Genomic DNA, 10,550 nt, shown 5'->3' with positions numbered 1-10,550 from the left:
TGATAAGGCACCACATATTTGTCAATTGAGACAAAATTAGCAATTTTCTTTGTGGGTATCAAAATTTAGATACTATCTGTGGAAACAAAAGTTCTTTCACACTTAGTAAGGGTATTTCAGATAAGCAAGATGTCAAATGTCTAAAGGTATTTGAAGGACCGCCTTGCTATACAAATTATTAAATAGATCTAATTCACATTAATTTATTATGAGCCACTATTTTTAAAGCCCTTCTTCCTAGCCTTTTGCAAGGTATCCCTTTAAGCTGTAACACCTTAGAAATTCCTACATGTTTTGCTCTTTTTGAATACGAAATAGGAAATTCTAAGACATTACCACCACCATAAAAATGGCTAAGACAATTATCAAAGATACACGGTGAAAGACTCTTTTTAAAAACCACAAGTCAACTTAAAAAGTCAAACCAAACGAAAGTAAGTCAAACCAAAGTCAACCTACAACTTGGAACTATTATAGGCCCTTATTAAAACCGAAATAAAACTTAAAACCTTTGTGTTAGTCTCACAAGCAAATATATATAATATTTACATATATAAATCACATCACATTCTTACGGAAACTAAGCATGATTTGCTCTTCACTCATACCCATCATGAATATGCATGATTCATCACCTGAAAAGCTTCCCTTTATTTTGTCCCCACTACTTGCCATTAGAAATGGGTCATAGTAGGGCTAAGATAAAGACAAAGCCAAACAAACATACAAACACACAATTAGCAATACTGAGTACATAAGCGTAAATAAAACATACTAACATGTTTCCATCCTATCATCACCCAACTTACCTTGTTGCACCTATTTACAAGCATACAACATACAACATAACTAAATAACAAATTACTAATTAAGGAGTACTAACACGGGAGCTAACTATGTCAGTATAAAAGAATCACTCGTAAGTGGCGAAATTCCTGCGCATAATAAAAAGGAATATACAGCGTCTTGTACTCCCAATAGAAGTTATGGTCAAATATAATGTCGTATAACTCCCCCCCCCCCCCCCCAATATTCATACTCAAGGTATATACGTTCCAAGAATTTTGATGCGTAATCTCTTTCGATTTATTTTGTTTACATATTTTTAGACTTGGTGATGACTCTCAAACCACAACACAATCAATCGTTATAAATCATTCAAGCAAATCAAACATACCAATTTAATTCTTGAATAATTAGTGACCACAATTTAATGTTGAATCCTTTTTAAACTACCTCGGTGTTAAATAACACCTTTAGTGCATAAAGCACCACAAATCCTATCCCTTAATGTTTAGAAATTAGAACACCTTAAGTGCACATAGGCACCAAAATATAATTTAATTCTCGTGTACATAGACACTTAATAGCTCCACTCTCATGCTAATAGCATAAAAAGAAAAAATTACATGGACCGTAATAAAATTCTTGTAGACACCCATTTGTGTCTCCCCAAAACCAAACCCAGTGATGAGTACCTTTCACGTCGAACCATAATCGAATGAAGCGAAAGTGTGGAAAGTTTAGTGTTGCGGATAGTTTTAATTCCTTTTCTCTTCTCTCTGTTTTTGAAAATTTATTTTAAGAAAAACAACCAATCCAGTTTGGTTGGTCCATGATATGGGTCCAATAGTAGTGTAGTTGGATAGGGCTTGACAAGACCTTTCCAACGATATATTATAAGCCCAATTCCGATGAATATTGAGGAAGTTATGGCCAATTTACTAAACTGGGCCCGGTTTGAGCCTTATGTGCGGCCCAATGGTCTAGGGGAGGGCCTAATATGATTTATCATTCCTAATGCAATTAGGAATGGTTTTAGTCTTCTAGAATCTTCTAGAAGGTTCTTTTCATTCCTAATTCAATTAGCATTGATAAATTGACTTTTGTTGATTTCTCAGAGTTTTAATTAAAATCAAAGAACATTTTTGAGGAAAAGATACGATTTTATCCTCTTGTACGGCAAAATTTATCTGATTTTGGAAAACGCGTCAAAAACAGGATTGGCGTCACACGCCAGGCATTGGCGCCTGGCGCCAATGGCCAATGGCTGGCGCCAATCTCGTTTTGCGTGCGCCAGACTCTGTTTTGTTAATTTTATCTTTTTGGCTGATTTTCTCTATAAATTACGTATTAAAAACTTTGTTTTCATTCATCAACAACCAACTTTTCAATTATATTGACCTACAATCAGTTTTCAATCCTCTTTCATTCTCTTTAATCATTCATTAATTCTCTTATTTCCTTAATCATTCATTCATCTCTCTTTCTCTTTTTCTAAACTAATCTTTTACATACAAAATTCCGCATTCGCATGATCAAGAAACACCTAGCCATATTCGAAGTTGTATTCGCCCTAGACGTGAAAGGTTTAATTTCTGAGGGTTTGGTCCCAAATCTCTATTTCAATTATTTAATTTAAGTGTTTGTTTATTATTTTCCTTGAAGTTACTAACGTGTGTATTTTGTTATTAGAAAGAGGTACGAGGCATCAAAGTAAGTGCTTTAATGGTTTTTATTGATATTATGATGTAGAAATCATGTTTAAATTGTTATTATGATATTCCTAGTATCATGTTTAGGGAAAAGGTTATAATATCAAATATGTTAAATATGTTTGTTATGATTCTTGCGATGCTTCCTATGTTCTTCCTAATATTTATGATTGTTAGTATCATGTTAGGGTTAAAGATTTGATTTTTATTGTTTAGTAACATGCTAGGGTTTGTTATTAATCCTGTTAGTATCATGCCTAGGATCTTGCTATTATTATGCTTTAATATTAACATGAATATGACTATGATTATAATTGTTACAATTTATGATGATTATTATTATTATTTCGATGATGATTATTTTCATTATGATGATTATTATAATTATTCTTATGAACATGATTATTGTTATTATAATTATTATTCATGATATTGATTATTTATCATGTTGTTTGATATTTATTGTTATTGCTTGATCACACCTTTTTATGCATGTTTAAAGGGAATTTGTACTTGTAATCACGCTTAATAAGATAATTAATAATCTTGTTTAGGGTTAATTTGATTATAATTCAGGTGATCGCCAATAATAGATTTATTTGTACATTAATATTCAACCAACATAGATAAACAGGTTTAGGGTTAATCATATTGATTGTATGTTAGTCAGAAAGCGCACATGAATACGATCTGAACAAAGTAGAGGCCTATTATTAGGGCAGGTTCAATCTCTTTTAGATTGGATTTGTACCTTCATCCCCGAACCCTTATTTGGTTCAAGACCTTATGGAGTTGACGATCTCTTGGATCGTTAAGGGGTGTAACCTTCACCTCGTGAACGATTTACAAGTTCCTAAAAAACTTGTTGGCGACTCTTTTGCTCTATCTTCTTTCCCTTTGGACGCCACCGTACTTTAGTGTATGATCACAATGGGGTTCAAGCTAGGGGTTTAACGCTTGAAATTTATTCCCTACAATTCTCATTTAATATTCCAAAACTCAATTAAACATTTAGTTTAATCAAACATGGTTTCAATCATGTCAATAATAAAAGTGTGGTTCATATTCAACATGCCACCAACATTAATTCCGATTTATTCATCAATTCACCACAAATAATTCATACTTCATAAATTAAATCAATCACCAACATCAATCCAATCAATAACCTCAACCAATACCTATCATGAAACTATATTTGAATTAATTAAACAAAGCTTATCATGCCTTTATACACTGAAGTAATTACCGAGTACTCGAACGTACCTTGAATATGATCTTAAAATCGTCACGACTACATGAAATCACTCACTTGAAAAATCCCTACAACCCAAAATTACAAAGAGGCATTAATACCTATTTAATATAAATTTTTAGCAATATATACACTCTTTAAATCACTTATAAACCCTCTAAAACAAGCTGAAAATTAATTACTCCTATTTTTATTCCCAATTAATGGATAATTAAAAATCTTTTCAAGAAACACAATTCTAACCTTTATATAAAAATTCCAGCTTTATAAAAACACGTAAAATTGCTGAAATTATGTTTAAAAACACCTATTTAAATAATATTAATTAACTACAATCAAATTCCATCAATATACATTAGTTAAGAAACCTAGGGTTTTCAGTTTGGGATTTATTTTTTAACTCAAAGACTAAATTTGAAAATTATATACATAATAATTAAAATCAAACATCATAAAAATCATCACACAACCCAAAAATAACAACTGAATTAAGGCTAGATTAGAATTAAAACAAAATGAATAGTTTTTTTTTTTTAAAAAAAAAAAGATCCGTACAACCGCACGGACGAGAAGGGGCTACTGCTAGCGGTTGCTACTGTCAGCTGTTGGTGGCGGCGGTGGCCGACCAGTGGGAAGTGGTGGTGGCGGATGGCCACCTTGTGTGCATGTGGTGTGTTTAGATTAAAAGGGAATTGGAAAAATTAAGGGGGGGGGAGAGAAAGTAAGAGGAGAGAGAGAGTTTACCTTTGGGTATTCTCCACCTTGGGCAAGATCTAACTTGCTCTTAAGATGGGTATTTATACCCCTCTTTATAACCCTCCTAAGCTTAAATTTCCTTTCTACCCTTAATGATCCTTTCTCCTATTCAAACTAGTCATTTGACTTCTTTAAATTTCCATTGTCTTTAAAACTTCCTTTTATAAAATCACATGCCCAAAAGTATCTAAAGCATAAAATAAAATCTTGTAAAAACTATCAAATAAATAAAATGGACCTTTTAAATAAAACAAACCCTTTTAAATTAATAAAATACCATAAATAATTCATTTCGAATTATTTAAATACTTTATGAAATACTGATTTAAAGTAAAATATGAATAAAAATACGGGGTATTACATGACTGGGCAAATAAGTTTCATATTCTGGCTTTAGGGACACTATTGTAGCACCCTAGAAATTTATGCTTCTGAAATACTTGTTTTGCTCCTTTTAAAATACGAATAGGAAATAACTAGATTTACCGTCACCCTAATTATGGCTAAGGCCGAATCAAATAACATAATGGAAGACTCTTTTCAAAACCATTCAAAATAAAACAAAGTCCAATGGCCAAACCAAACGAAAGTAAAGTCAACCTAAAATCAAAATCAACCCTACAACTTGAAACCATTGTAGCCCCTTTCAAAAACCAAACCATTATTTAAAACCAATATGTTAGTCTCCACCAATAAATAAATAATATTCAAAACAAATAAAGCAAATCATATTCTCATAAAGACTAAACAAGATTTGTTCTTCACTTATTTCCCCACATGGATATGCTGCAACACTTGAAAAATTTCTCCTTATTCTGTCTCCACTACTGGTTCACTATAAATCTTGAGCCATAATTTAAATTATTATAAGCTTCGAGCTAATTGTTCATTATAAATTTCTCTTATAATTGTCATATCACTATTAATTGATTGAGTTTGTGCTACTAACTTATTAGTTGATTTTATTTACTTTGGTTTTGGTTTTGAGCCATAATGGTTCCACATTGTAATTGGTTTTAAAATTGGTTTGAAGTTAATTTCCTTTGAAGTTGTTTTGGTTTGATGTTGGAATTGAAATGTTTTTCTTAAGTCTTCTTTCGTTGTGCTTTTTAACAAATGTCTTAGCCGTTATCACGATGGCGCATGATAATACTTTAGTTATTCTCTTAGTTGGTCTTATTAAAGGATAAAATGAGAATTTCAAAATAAGGAAATTTCTAGGGTGTTACACATGTGTTGGGTGTCTCTCCTATCATCAAAAGAGAGAATCTAATTCACAAGACCTATAAGGATCTATTCGAAAACCATATGCAAGCGATGTGTGCGTCAAGCTGATATGCCCATTTTATATGGTGTTTTACCCTCGTCCCTTGGTCATAATTGGTAGTGTTTTTGGCTCTTTAAAGCCACTTATAATTGGTATTTCCTAGTGTTTTCATAGTTTTTGTTGCGTTTTATAGGGCTTTGCACCTTTGGAGCATTTTCCCGGGATTTTTATGGAGCAACTACGAGCATTGGAGGAGCACGACCAGTTTTCATAGCCCAGGGCCGGTTAGAGTCATCGAACCGATGATTAAGGGCTTCGTTCATGTGATACCAAGGTATTTGGACCGAGTATTCAAGACCCGAAGAGGAAATCCGGATTGGGCCGAAGAATCGGAGCCCAATCGAGAAGTCTAAGTTAAAAGAGTGTGTCCCGGCCAAAATAGGCTCCGCCCGAAGACGCGCCCGGCCGGGCGAGGAAGAATACCTTTCGCCCTATCTCGAGACGCCCATGATAGCAAAAAGGCGAGCCCGATCGGGCGGTGTGGCGCCCGACCGGACGCGTGTTTCTGAAGAGCTGACTTTGGCGATTTTTGTTACTTTTAATTAGGTAATTAAGTATTTAATATAAATACGTTGTAGAGTTTTTTTTAGACGAGCTCTCTCGCTCTCTACTTAGTTTTTAGATTATATTCTCTCTCTACAACTTTGTTCTTAACTTTGTTCTAAATTCAACTCCTTAATTCCGATTACTTTGGTAATGATTTCTTCTACTTTAATCTCAATTATGTATTTTATTTCTTTCATCATGACTTGTTTAATTGATTTGTTTAGCTTAGATTTAATTATGTCTGAGTAGTTTTCTTTCTAGGATTTATGGGGATCCATAAATAATATGAAGGGGTAATTGATTGTTGTTGATTGTCAATGCTTGATTAATTTCCTATTGATTGATTTAATGCTCTACAACTAGATTAGCGGTTGTCTTTTATGTATGAGTTTGGCAATATTAATTCGAGATTTGAGAGATGAGAATTGATATTTAGGCTTAGTTTCAATAGGAAGACTAATTTATAAATGGTTAAGTCGAGATTCGAGAGATGAGATTTAATACCGGTAAATTAACTCTGTGATTGTAATACGTAGCGAAAGCCCTTTATGATTTGATTAATTGATGCATTGATGATTGATTATTATGTGTTACCCTGGAATGTTATTTATTGGTGAACCTATACCCTAGGCCTTTATTCATTGATTTCTCTTTACCCTTAATTTTCGTAGTTTAGTTTCCTTTCCATATTATTAAAGTGTTACTTAATAATTTAGATTGCTTTAATTAATTAGGAATCGAAAGACCAGTTTCCCTGTGGATTCGACCCTACTTCCCTATTTGCATTACTTAGAGGATTTAGGAATTACTTTTGATTGGGTGATATGACTTTAGCCTGTCACAAGCAAAAATAAATACATTTACATCATTTGTTTTATATAACAACCTAAATAGTCGCTAAAAAAATACAACATATATAAATAGATAAAGTTAATGAGTTAAAATTGATAGTCTGATTAAACTTAAATGCCATAAACCAAAAAAAATACACTTTAAAATAAAATACAAATACAATTTTAAGAAAGTCAATAAAAAAAAATTAGAGTGGAAAATCTAGCATACAGTTAATAAAATACATGTAAAAATTATAAATAATTTTATGTACGAAAAAGATGAATTATGTAACGGGAGAAAGGTTGACACAAAAGTGATGGTGATTGTCGTTAGGTCACCGCTTAAGGTGGTAGCAGTTCTAGTGGTGGTAGGATCAATGAAAGAATATTCCTGTGTTATAAGGATTAATATCAAGAGTAACAACTCTCATATTCTCTAAGGTTTTGAGGTAGATTTTAGATACTATAGTTTTATTTCGTTTTAACATAGCCATGTGTTTTAATGATTAGAAGACCTAGTACATAAGCGAGGTGTAGTAGGCATTTACACCATAAACTTCAGGGGGTATATTGGAAATGGCAGGAGTGCAGAACCATCATGTCTTGAGATAAAGGGGTCATTTTCCATAGCAGTGTAATACGCCATAGCAGCCCAAAAAGGTTAAAAAAAGGGAGAGGGAATGAGACTGAAATTCAGAATTGAAAATCAAAACTAAAATCAGAGCTAAAATTCAGAAGTGAAAATCAGAACTTAAATTAGAGCTGAAATCAGAACTGGATAAAGAGCTGAATTTTAGAACTGAAATCAGAACTGAATTCAGAGCTGAATTACAGATATGAAGTTCAGAGTTGAAATTCAGAGCTGAAGTTCAGAGCTGAATTTAGAACATTATAACAAAGCCTAAATCAGAAAGTTATAACAATAATGCCTAAACTGCAACAACTTTGTTGTCTCCCGGCCTCATTGAGATCAATATCTAACCGTCCTTGGATCATTAAAACGAATAGGTTCCTGATCTTGTTTTTACACAGACGGAAATGGATTCAAGACTAGTACCATGAGGCTAGGGGCAGATGTTATCGTATTTTCAATGTGTCAAGGGAAAGACGGCACATGGTTATTTTTTTTTTTTTGTAGCTTCTCGGTCTCATATATAGCTAGAAACAAATTACATATCATCTGATTTAATTTGATATTCTGCAGTCCTACAAGAAGTGTAGGGATGCTGTCATACACATTTTTTACTAGTACTGGGAAGGAGGATATCGTTGTTCCCATGGTAAGATCGATGATATTAAAAACGAGTATTAGTATTATTCTTCGAATATGAGTACAAAGTGACAAACTAAATCATTGATGATTTAATAAACATTTCAACTGTTGGTAAATTGGTGATCACTTTTAATTTGTTTCGATGTTTCTGTTCAACAAGATTGACTATGAGAAGAAAGGAGAAGTTTGGACAAAGATTGTATGCAATTCTCTTGAATATTGGCATGTAAATTTAAAGGCTATTGTCCAGTTGTCTCCATTCTCCAACGAGCAAGACCTCCTTCAGCAGGTAACCTTTGCTAGTAAATCTCTTATTTACAAGGGTTCAAGTTTGACATTCATGTAACGTGTAGAATGTCCTCTGATTCATTAATTAATTTGATGTTTGGCTTTTCATTTCTTTTTGTTGTAGCTTGGAATTTTGTTCAAACAAATATATGCTTTTCGAGTTTGAAATTTTTGCTTTATATGTAGTTCGATTCCATACGTTATCAAGGTACCATAATTATAATTTACAATCTATGGGAGGATGATGGAGGACAGTTGGAGCTGGATTTTGGTACCGATCCTCATGTATGTCTCTATATACTACACACTATGAAAGATGCCAAATCATGCATTATTAAAATGATTTCATAGGCCTAAGATAGTTTTTTTTTATGCTCAGGATATCCAAATTTGAGGAGTCGATAGAGATGAGAAAAGGATAGCAGCTATGGCTAGAAAGTATAGGTCAGACGCGCAACAAGTCACCCCAAGACTAGATGCATAGTCATAGTCACAATAAATATTGTAATGACACTGAAATGTTATTTACAATAACTATATGAATGGTAAATCATATTTGAAAAGAAAAAAAATTACTCTCACAGACTAACTGGTGCTTTGTTTTCAGAGTTATGCATCAATCCTTTATCTAAGAATTCCTCTTGGATTTCGAATTATACTACGTGGGCAAGATGTCATGCACCATGAACTGGTGAATGATATGATCCCCTCAAAACATGTGTCATACAGACCTATGCCTATAACTAATGGGACTGTAAAGGATTCAGCTTCACATTCAGAAAATGTACGATCTCTTCGATATCCTACATTTTGCTTCTTATAGCTGATTGATATAAAAAGGTCAACTAATAGTGTCATTGTGTATGTAGATGCAAGCTTTGGTGACACTGGAATTTATGAAAGATGCTCGAGATCATATAGATATACAAGGGTTTAATGTTCTTATAAATCTTTGCTGTTAAATTTGTTTATCATATCAATGATAATTTCTTGTTTCAACGGCCCTTTTGGAGAGTCTGGAATGCTGCTGGAAGTGATGGTCGAGCAGTCATTGGTACCCTTTTCTCTTATGAATATAGCAAATTGTGGTGCTTTTCGATTTGGAATTTGATGATTTTATAAGATATTGATTATGCATAGGTGATTGCATAATTACATAGCTGGGGTAGTCGGTAGAATTAAGTTATTAACCCTTTCAAATACACCATTTTCCTGTGTAGGTGTTTTGGAGGCCAATTTTGTCGAACTAGCTCATGATAAGCAGGGTTTTGAGAGGACAACAACGCTGTCAAGACTTGAATCATGGCTAGTTCATCTACAGAAGACTTATTGGTTTGTTGATCTCATCACTGCCTTCTTCTAAACCTCTTCCTCCCTCTCTCTTTTTTTGTGTGTGTTAAGTTTAATCGCGCTTGTTTTTCTTATATTATAGGCGTGACAACTGCCATGAAATTGGTTATGCACCACGAAGATCAATAAACAAAGTTGTTCCAACAGTAGTGTCTTCTCCACTTCCAATTAGAGGCAATGGCAATGCTGTAAAGGGAATGACTAGCTCCCAACAGAAGTGATGACAACGCTTTGGAAATAATCGGAAACAGTAGTAAAAGGAATTCTGTTAAGAAAATTGAACAGATTTCACCATATGTTGAATCTTTAAGAGAAGATGATGAGAGGACTAATAATCATATCGAGTTACCATCACCAACAATCCAACACAACCTTTCCAGTAGTAACAAGGTATTTCAGAACTGACATAAAAGTATATTAGATCTTT

General features: G+C 33.2%; 1 pseudogene; it reads left to right on the top strand.

Moving 5' to 3' along the window:
- Positions 1 to 7,529: 7,529 nt before the first annotated feature.
- On the top strand, positions 7,530 to 10,344 carry LOC145643132 (protein MICRORCHIDIA 7-like; annotated as a pseudogene).
- Positions 10,345 to 10,550: the final 206 nt, after the last annotated feature.

The sequence above is a fragment of the Chenopodium album genome, chromosome 8, assembly GCF_948465745.1.
Source record: "Chenopodium album chromosome 8, dcCheAlbu1.1, whole genome shotgun sequence".
Lineage (NCBI taxonomy): Eukaryota > Viridiplantae > Streptophyta > Magnoliopsida > Caryophyllales > Amaranthaceae > Chenopodium > Chenopodium album.
This window is presented reverse-complemented; position numbering and strand designations above follow the sequence as displayed.